Source organism: Bos grunniens, chromosome 24 (genome assembly GCF_055505025.1).
Source record: "Bos grunniens cultivar Pamir isolate PY7600 chromosome 24, Bosgru_T2T1.0, whole genome shotgun sequence".
In the NCBI taxonomy this organism is placed as follows: domain Eukaryota; kingdom Metazoa; phylum Chordata; class Mammalia; order Artiodactyla; family Bovidae; genus Bos; species Bos grunniens.
The window spans coordinates 1,250,540-1,258,881 of record NC_141188.1 but is presented as its reverse complement, the minus strand read 5'-3'; the positions used below and the strand labels follow the sequence as shown (position 1 = coordinate 1,258,881).

Here is an 8,342-nt window from a genome sequence, read left to right as displayed (position 1 = left end):
TTGGCCACCTGATGAGAAGAGCTGACGCATTTGAAAAGACCCTGATGCTTGGAAAGGTTGAGGGGAGGAGGAGAAGGGGACAACAGAGGATGAGATGGCTGGATGGCATCACTGACTCAATGGACATGGGTTTGGGTGGACTCCGGGAGTTGGTGATGGACAGGGAGGCCTGGTTTGCTGCAGTACATGGGGTCTCAAAGAGTCAGACACGACTGAGGGACTGAACTGAACTGAATATGTATGTGTCTTATTTTTGTACTTGCAAGATACTTTGCAAATATTATTTTCATATTTTGCTTCATATTTACATGTCAAAAAAGAATGGTGTTTCAGAATTGTAAATAATAACCTTAAGGAGGCAAAAGTTATCAAAGTAACTGAATGAATATGTAGTAAATAATGTAAATTAACCAAATCTTACTTATTTTCCCAATTGAATTATCTCCTCAAGTGGATCAGTTGTTTGGAGTTACATTTTCATAAAGATCATCCATTCATCTTCCCAGATAGTTGCGAATATCTGGTAATAACTGATATTTTTCAATATCCCCATCTCTGTGTTTGCTTATAGTGTTTAATAGCCTTCCATAGAGACCTCAGTTCTGCCTTCATGTGTAAATTAAGCATAAACCATAATCCATGACCTTCAGCCACGAACTACAGAGTTTAATACCAGATATTTTGGGTGAGGAATTTTTAAAAAAGATGCTTACAATATATGCCATTCTTATCTCTCTTGTTAATAAGTACAAGTACTAGGAAACAAAGAGGCCAGAATATATTGCTTCATTTCACAGAGACATCATTCATACAAATCTCTCTCTCTCGGAATGAGGCTTAAAATAAGACATTATTCTGCCTGCCTCATTCAGTCTGGATTCATGAGCAATTCAGGTTGTGGGGTGGTGGTTGCTTTTCGCTAGTAAATCAAACTGTATGAGAAAACTCATATACTGATTTTAATTCCTATTGCGTGGGGATTTCTTATGTTATGTCGGTTCAGTTCAGTTCAGTCGCTCAGTCCTGTCCGACTCTTCGTGACCCCATGAATCGCAGCACGCCAGGCCTCCCTGTCCATCACCAACTCCTGGACTTCACTTAGACTCATGTCCATCGAGTCAGTCATGCCATCCAGCCATCTCATCCTCTGTCGTCCCCTTCTCCTCTTGCCCCCAGTCCCTCCCAGCATCGGAGTCTTTCCCAAAGAGTCAACACTTTGCATGAGGTGGCCAAAGTACTGGAGTTTCAGCTTTAGCATCATTCCTTCCAAAGAAATCCCAGGGCTGATCTCCTTCAGAATGGACTGGTTGGATCTCCTTGCAGTCCAAGGGACTCTCAGGAGTCTTCTCCAACACCACAGTTCAAAAGCATCAATTCTTCGGTGCTCAGCCTTCTTCATGGTCCAACTCTCACATCCATACATGACTACAGAAAAAGCCATAGCCTTGACTAGACGGACCTTTGTTGGCAAAGTAATGTCTCTGCTTTTGAATATGCTATCTAGGTTGTTCATAATTTTTCTTCCAAGGAGTAAGCGTCTTTTAATTTCATGGCTGCAGTCACCATCTGCAGTGATTTTGGAGCCCCCAAAAATAAAGTCTGATACTGTTTCCACTATTTCCCCATCTATTTCCCATGAAGTGATGGGAGCAGATGCCGTGATCTTCGTTTTCTGCGTGTCGAGCTTTAAGCCAACTTTTTCACTCTCCACTTTCACTTTCATCAAGAGGCTTTTGAGTTCCTCTTCACTTTCTGCCATAAGGGTGGTGTCATCTGCATATCTGAGGTTACTGATATTATCCCGCAATCTTGATTCCAGCTTGTGTTTCTTCCAGTCCAGCATTTCTCATGATGTACTCTGCATAGAAATTAAATAAGCAGGGTGACAATATACAGCCTTGATGTACTCCTTTTCCTGTTTGGAACCAGTCTGTTTTTCCATGTCCAGTTCTTACTGTTGCTTCCTGACCTGCATACAGATTTCTCAAGAGGCAGGTCAGGGGTTCTGGTGATCCCATCTCTTTCAGAATTTTATACAGTTTATTGTGATCCATGCAGTCAAAGGCTTTGGCATAGTCAATAAAGCAGAAATAGATGTTTTTCTGGAACTCTCTTGCTTTTTCCATGATCCAGCAGATGTTGGCAATTTGATCTCTGGTTCCTCTGCCTTTTCTAAAACCAGCTTGAACATCTGGAAGTTCACGGTTCGTGTATTGCTGAAGCCTGGCTTGGAGAATTTTGAGCATTACTTTACTAGCATGTGAGATGAGTGCAATTGTGCGGTAGTTTGAGCATTCTTTGGCATTGCTTTCTTTGGGATTGGAATGAAAACTGACCTTTTCCAGTCCTGTGGCCACTGCTGAGTTTTCCAAATTTGCTGGCATATTCAGTGCAGCACTTTCACAGCATCATCTTTCAGGACTTGAAATAGCTCCTCTGGAATTCCATCACCTCCACTAGCTTTGTTCATTGTGATGCTTTCTAAGGCCCACTTGACTTCACATTCCAGGATGTCTGGCTCGAGGTCAGTGATCACACCGTCGTGATTATCTGGGTCGTGAAGATCTTTTCTGTACAGTTCTTCTATGTATTCTTGCCACCTCTTCTTAATATCTGCTGCTTCTGTTAGGTCCATACCATTTCTGTCCTTTATCGAGCCCATCTTTGCATGAAATGTCCCCTTGGTATCTCTAATTTTCTTGAAGAGATCTCTAGTCTTTCCCATTCTGTTGTTTTCCTCTATTTCTTTGCATTGATCGCTGAGGAAGGCTTGCTTATCTCTCCTTGCTGTTCTTTGGAACTCTGCATTCAGATGCTTATATCTTTCCTTATCTCCTTTGCTTTTCACTTCTCTTCTTTTTACAGCTAAGTCATACAGTGACTCACTTAGTGGCTCAGTCACACACTTGAGAATGTAAGGAACAACACTTCTTGAAACAGGCAATATCGAAAACAATAGCAGTAATAGTAGAATCATAAGAAGTTAAGTCAAGAACTTCTATTAGGTGTAGCCCAGTGACATCTCCATGTCATCTGACTTAGTTTGCTAAATGACTATAGCTTGCTGTTGATATCCTGGTTGTAGATCCTGAGCATCTGATCTTTATTCAAAGACTGGTTATTGAGATAAGCTTTAGAAACAAACTCAGAATGTCCTTTTTAACAACTTAATTCAACCTCTTAGCAATGTAACATAACCACAAGGAACTATCTAAGGAGTGAGTCTTAGTAAATACAGACCTTAATTAAAAAAACTGGAACTTAATATTCAGTGAAATATAATAGATGCCATAGGCCTGACATCAGTTAGGTGGATTTTTCTTTTAGAGCTCCCCAGTATACGTTGAGATTTCTGTATATGTCGGGAGACAGTCTTTTTATTTACCTGATAAGGCTGTTCAGAACCCAAGTGTCTCCAGTTTCTGGAGGGATGAGGCAGAGAGAAAAAAGGTATAATTTTACCCATAGGAGTAAATCACTAGATTGTTTTAAACGATCAGTAACTCGAGGAGAAGTGCTTCTTTATATCTGAAAACACAGAGTAAAAGCCAACAATATGTCAGACAAAAAGTCGTGAAAATTGTGGTCATATTTAGTGGTCTACTACATCTCATGCAATTGATCCCTTTGTTCTGCTGTCCTTGCCCAATGACCAAGGACATCAGTGAAAGCAATAGTCTCGAAGAGACTCATGAAGTTTTTGTGAACGTCTGTATGACCTGTCCAGCAAAGTGGGTGCCCTGATCACTGGAGATTGTGGAAAGCACCTTTTAACCATTTTTTTCTATTCTGAGATATTAATCCTGAAGCCAGGAAAGGCATTATCAAATAAAAATGAGGTTTGTCAGGGAGCCAGGAAAAGCCAAGTGGCCATCTTGGACCTCTCATAGCCCCAACTCTTTGGTTTATGGCCATTTATAATCCATTTTAAATTCCCTGAAGACATGTTAACTTTTGTAGAAGCAGAATGAGCTTTGTTCATATGTGCTGTAGTCTGTTCTCAAAAGCCACATTCCAAGAAAACTTTGTTCTTTTAATCAGTGAGAGAAAACCAAATTCCAGTTTGGTAACAGCTTATATTCACTGTGAAACAATAGTTATTCACTTAGTCATAGTAACAATAAGACTTCAAAGGCAGTTTAATGTCTTAACAAACTTGTAGCATGCACAAAACTCTTCTTTCACTTGCAACACACCTGTTTACACTTTCTGTATTCATCACTTCATTTGTCCATTTAGAGGACAGCCACCTGTACGTTTAGACTTACTTTGCTTTTCCTTAATAGAATGGAATTCCATTCCTTATTACTTTTTATTGAAAACACACATCTTACTTTTCTTCAGAAACCATGACTTGTACTTTACATCATCATTCTGTAGATTGGTAAGGATAAATCACCCAAAGTTATATCATTTATAAAAGTATCTTCACAATGCCTCTGTTAATTAGATCAATAAACAAACATCAATATCATGTATCAATTCAGTAATGATTATTTCCCAGATCACACAAGCCTCAAATTCATTTACTTTAATTTTCTTGAATTTAGAATTGTTTGATTTGTAAGCACTGACTTCTCTTTAGGCCAATTAATTAGAGCTCATTGAACCACTTAGCCTTTAGCAATTTTTTCCAAGGATGGAGACATACACCGAGACACACACAAATCTGGACAGACAGAAACCTCACAGTTTTCCACCTGAAATTTAAAATGTCTCTTTGTCCCTTTTAATTTCTTGGCTTGAGTTCCGGCTCATGGCTGGAGTCCCAGATAGAGTGGGCTGTGTATCTCAAGGACATGATAAGAGTTAACTCAGGTTTTTCCCCAGGCATGTTTCTGTTTCTCAGGCAGGATCAGAGCTCCCCAAAAGAGTATTTTCACAAGTCAAACTTTTAGGAATTACATGTGCAAAAAGAACCAGTTTTGCAATTTCAAAAAGATTCCATTTTACCTAGTTTTCTCCGGAGTCTATAGAATACACATGGCCATTCAGGGTTCAAAATGTCATTTCTCCTTCATGTAGTCATAGCTTCATAGCTAAACTTTAAACCAGAGAGTGCTCAGATGGGCTCTGATGACAGGGGTAGACTGATCGATAAGATGTCCCAGCAGGGATTCTCTCTCTGGGCAGGTGAGGTCTTCTCTTAAAGCAAAGAAACCCCATATATAAGGGATTTTTAGGCCTTGAGGATCAAAATTATCCCAGTTTTTCAAGATATTATTCAAGGGGGGTGGTTCTGGACTGTTAGGCCCCATCTGTAAGAGAGAAAAAAGCAGTGCCCAGTGCCATGGCTTTTTTCTACCAGAGGTGTCTGCCCCTGCTCTAGACGGGGTTGGAGACTGATTTTCCACCTAAGCTTCCTTCCCTGGCCAGAGCTAACCTGTCTCTTATAGGTGAAGGTGTCCTACTCCCAACCCCCCTCGTTCTACCACCCAGGCATGGTGGAGATGCACCAGGGTTAGACCTGATGGCATCCCAGATTGATGTCCAGGTCCTCACCATTAAAACCTTGGTTTGATTTCCCTTTTATTCCGGCACCACCTGGGGTGGAACAGAGTAGTTTTCCGGATGCTTGCCGAGCCAAGACCACTAGGGGAAGCACCCAACTTCTGTGTACCTGCACACATTCCTCATAACAGTATAAGTGGCAAGTCATAAAGGGATGAACAGAAAACCCAAGACATCATCCTGAGAGTGGCCACACGAGTCTATTTAATAACAAAGGAGGCGATGGAGGGCCCGCCTGCGAGGAAAAACTAATCCTTCATATTCATGGAGTGCCAACATCATCCTTTTTATTCCTGTCCAGCAGACTGTACAAAAAGAATACCTAAGGAGTTGAGACAAGAGCCACTGGAGGGCTTCGTCTGCTCTGCTAAGAGTTAGCGTTACTAAGGGAAGAAGCCCAATGCACTTTCAATCTGCCTAAATCTGGGGTGTGCCAATCTGTGTCCTCAGGAATCTCATGCTCACCAGCAATGCCTCAATCCATATAGTCCAGAGGCATAGCCATGACAAGAACTTGCCTGTGTGTCTGTGGGTTCAGGATGGTGATTTCTAGTCTGAGAGATGTCCCTGGAGCTAGAGCTCCAGCTAGCTCCCTAAAGTGCTCCTGTCTGCAGTGTCCTGTAAAACTTGGAGTGGGGGCCTTGCTAGAAAAGCACAATAACAGCATGGATTGCAAGTCCCTTGAAAGTCTACAATCCGGCACACAAGGTTAATAACTTTAATTCCCCAAGCAGATATGAAATGGTCAGAGGGACCAGGAAAAGCTGACTGGGGAAAAGAAATTCAGTCCACATGCTTCTGATTTAGTAAAGTAGCTGCTGCTGCTGCTGCTGCTAAGTTGCTTCAGTCGTGTCTGACTCTGTGAGACCCCAGAGTTGGCAGCCCACCAGGCTCCAACGCCCCTGGGGTTCTCCAAGCAATAGTACTGTAGTGGATTGCCCTTTCCTTCTCCAATGCAGGAAAGTGAAAAGGGAAAGTGAAGTCACTCAGTCGTGTCCAACTCTTAGCGACCCCATGCACTGCAGCCTACCAGGCTCCTCCGCCCATGGGATTTTCCAGGCAAGAGTACTGGAGTGGGGTGCCATTGCCTTCTCCGTAGTAAAGTAGAGACCACAGTAAAAGAGCAAAAGAATCTCAACTCTGAGTGTTCTTACCTTGTCTTGAAGATCTTGGACAAGCCCCCAAGATGATAACCTAGCAGTCAACGGTGACCGATACCACTGGATTCATGGTGTCTAAGAAGAAGATATTACTCTGGGGCCAAAGACAGTCTCAGTCACTCAGAGCTTTGTGTATATTTTATTTAAAGTGAAGGTGACAGAAAAAGCTTCTGACATAGACATCAGAAGGGGCTCACTAATTTAAGTGGGGCCATATATACTTCTCAACTAGCCTCTGAGAATAGACAAAAAACATCTCAAGGATGTGAGCGTTTTGCCCAGACCCTTTCCTATAACATACATCCAAAGCTCAAAAAGAGGAATGTCCTTGAACCTGAGATACTGCTCCCTACAATGCCTACTTGTCTTAGGCAAAAGAATGTGAAAAAGAAAGCAAGCTTGCCTCCTCCTTAAAGGGGCTTTAGGCTTGGACTCTTTATCAACCTGCTGGGACAGGTAAGTATACAGTTAAACTCAGAAAACTCTAATGTTGTAATGGTGGTGAGTAAAGCATTTGTATAACATACCACTGATAACTCATGTAAGTATATCACATATAAATTCAGTATGAAGGTCAAAAGATAAAATATCAAAATAATGATAACTACAAAATGAAATAATGGAACTATGTTTGAAGAATTAGATGACAGTATGATACGAAGTCAACAAACAGAGAGACGCAATGAAGAGCTACAAATTATTTTTTTTTTAAGGAAACTAACAAATTCTGGATTTGAAAACTAAAATAATTGAAATGAAAAATTGATAGGTTCAACAGCACATTTGAGATGCTAGCAGAAATAATCCATAAACTTGAAGATGAATTCATAGAAATCAATGTAAAAATAAAGAGAAAAAATGTTGAGGGAAAATGATGTAAGGCATCCATTCATTACACCATCAAGTATGGAAGGAGAGAGACTCTCAGAAAGCAGGGAGAGAAAGGGGAAGGAGTAAAATTACTTGTAGACGGAATGGCTGACCGGCAGTTCAGAGCGAAACGGAGGTGCAGCGCAGGGCTCTTAGGGCGCCGGGCGGCAGCAGCCTCGGTCTAAGGCCATAGCACCCTGAACGCGCCCTATCTCATCTGATCTCGGAAGCTAAGCAGGGTCGGGCCTGGTTAGTACTTGGGTGGGAGACCACCTGGGCATACCGGGTGCTGTAGGCTCTTTGCCTTCCCTCTCCTTTAGCCCCCGCCCCACGTCCCAACTCTTGGGCTCCCGCAGCCCCAGCCCCTCCTGGGGCTGGGTGGCCAGGGCACTGACTCCCGCTGCAGACCTGGGTTGCCTCCACGCGGCCCGCGAACCCCTCCGCATTTGGCTTCCAGGAAACCAGACGACCGTTCCGCGGGTCTCCATCTGGGGCTCCCATGGCGTGCCTCAGGCAATCCCGGGGGGCTGCACCAGCCCCAGCCCCAGCCCCAGCCCCACCCCACCCCACCCCCATCCTCGCCGGCGAACGCCCGAGCTCACGCGCACCCGCACGCACACACAGATATATGTGCACAGACGGTGCATGTATCTTATTCAGTTATACTTTTGGTGGATATATGCCTGGGAGTGGGACTGCTGAATCATATGGTACTTCTAGTTTTAGTTCCTTCAGGAACCTCCATACTCTTTTCCATAGTGGCTCTACCAACTCACATTCCTACTAACGGTGGAGGCGAGC

General features: G+C 42.9%; 1 pseudogene; it reads left to right on the top strand.

Moving 5' to 3' along the window:
* Positions 1-7,720: 7,720 nt before the first annotated feature.
* LOC147345769 (5S ribosomal RNA) lies at positions 7,721-7,839 on the top strand (annotated as a pseudogene).
* Positions 7,840-8,342: the final 503 nt, after the last annotated feature.